We start from the raw sequence: 2,449 nt of genomic DNA, 5'->3' as shown, positions 1-2,449 counted from the left end.
CTTGAAAAACTCTGAAATAGTAGAACAATAAAATAAAATGCAACGAACCCATCTGGGATGATCCTGCGATCAACAACAGTTAAAACGTCAATTCACCTAGTATACTGTAACATCGTGAAACACGTTCATTCCTATATAACATTATAAGCTAACAAGCATGCTAACAGCTAACCGTAACTGTTTTCCTGTAGAAATAGGAGACACCAAACTATCGCTCTTTTTGTTACTCACCTTCTGCTCTTCCATTAATAAAATAGCATCTTCGGGGACCCCTCGGCCACGCAAAAAGTCACTTATATCCACCATATTTAGTGAATTAGTTCTCCACCTGCCAAACTGGACACATCGCTGTCACCGAAGCTGGAAGCCTGCAGGTGCCCACCTCAGAATTCTGAGAATAAAGTCAGAATTCTTTTTTCCCCAGTGGCCCTAATCCTCTTCCGTACCCGGCGCTGTTTCGGCATTTTTAAAACTTTCCACCTCCAGAGAAGAAGTCAGACCTCAGCGCTGAGTGCTCATTAACCACAGGTAAGTAAGGTTACCTGAAATAAGAGTAAACCTGCAGCATAAATGTGCAGCTGTGTTTTGAAGGTTTATGACAGCTGGATTCATGTTTAGTTAAACAGTTTGTTGCTGTGTTCATCATGAATGAACGGCAGCTTTCATTACTCCGTGTGTGTAAATCAGCTGAGTGGGTTTCTGACAGAGTTATGTTGGCAACATTAAACGTGTGTGTGTTGTTTTCATGTTGATAATACACACACACACACACACACACACACACACACACACACACACACACGGCTCCACCTCAAACCCAAACCTCTTTTTAAGCATTTCTGCAGCTGGGTAATATCCATTGATTATTTAAAATTACATTGTGAATTGCAACTAACAACAACAACCCGCTTCTACAGTAGCTAACATGTTCGTGGATGATGACGACCAATCAGACACCACGTCAGTTATGGAGGAGACAAGCAATGAAGCAGTTGAAGCTACTACATTACTCGTAAGTGTTCCGTGTTCTTCAAGTAAAACAGATGCATCAACCCAGACTGAGATTAGTCAGACGTAGCGGCACAGCAGCAGTCTGATGTGCACTTTCCAGTCTCAGCGGACCACACCTACACAAGCAGACAGGAGACTGAACTGGACAAACAAGTAGACGTGGATGATGGTAACTCCCAGGATTTGTTCTTGTCATTTGATGAATCTATTGAACCAGTGAACTGAAGAAGCTTCTCGGATGAGAGGTGAAACGTCTTCAAGCAACTTAAAGAAGTCCAGACACTTTTCTTTGCAAGCTCCTTTGACCTCCAGCTCTCGAGTCTCAGACTTCAAACACCGCACATACAAACACAAGACTTCTTCTAGTTTATGAGCCACAGTTAAAACAATTACACAAGCGGTGTATGAAGTGTGGCTCCCCGATTGTACAAGAAGAAATCAAAGAGCTTCAAAATGAAGGATCACAGTTGACTCTGGAGCTCAGTACAGATGGCAGTCTCAGCCTACTTTGAGTGGCACCAAAGGACAAGGAAACCTGCTTTTAACAGCATCAGTTTTTTAGTGGCATTCATTTTGCTAAATTTTGTAGTAACTTGAACCTAAGTGACGACACATACACGTCATTGAGAAAGAGATTTGTGTTTCCTGTTATTGAGAAAATGTGGATAAAAGAGCAAAAGTAGTGAGCTAAAAGCCATGAAATCACAGGAAGAAGTTGTTGTCTGTGGAGATGGCAGGTGTGATTCTCCTGGACACTCAGCCAAACACTACAAACACCTACACCCTACCTGTCACCCAAGTTTCAAATTCTAATGCCACTGAAATCAAAGGATTTAAAGAAGCTCTAAAAACCAGAGAGGAAAATAAAGTGTCTCAATCCATCATCAGTGCGCATGTGTTTTCAATGTTGAGTGGTTGTATGATGCAAACAGTGTGTTAGTTGTGTTTCACTTCTGTAGCCTGTGTGCATCGCACTGTTAAATGTGTTGTGTGTTTAGAGTTTTGCTAAATGGGAGATTCAGACTTAAATGGTGTCCTGACCAGATGAATAGTGTTTACGATTTTGGCAGATCCATTTGATGAAGGAGTTTTCATAGTTGACAGTCATACCCAGGGAGCGCTCCGATCCCTCCTGTTGAAGCTCGATCGATTAAAGACACGTGTGCACCTGTGAGGGAGCGGAGCCTCAGGCTGCAGGAGGAGGTGCAGGGAGAGTACGTCCTGGACTGTGTCTTCTGGAGAACGATGACTGGTGAATGGACTGGTCTCTGTACTCTACTGCAGCACTCAGAGCACGTCATACACCCTGTGTGTGTTTAAAGTGTTTCATATTCACACTCAGGCGGACATTTACGCCTGGAGAAGGAAAGGCAGAAGATTATTGGACTGTGGAAATGATGCCATTATCGATTATAACAGCACGGCGAAACAAAACCGC

This window comes from Pundamilia nyererei, unplaced genomic scaffold (assembly GCF_000239375.1).
Source record: "Pundamilia nyererei isolate P.nyererei 1_Seehausen unplaced genomic scaffold, PunNye1.0 scaffold00266, whole genome shotgun sequence".
Lineage (NCBI taxonomy): Eukaryota > Metazoa > Chordata > Actinopteri > Cichliformes > Cichlidae > Pundamilia > Pundamilia nyererei.
Note: the sequence above shows the minus strand (reverse complement) of the source record.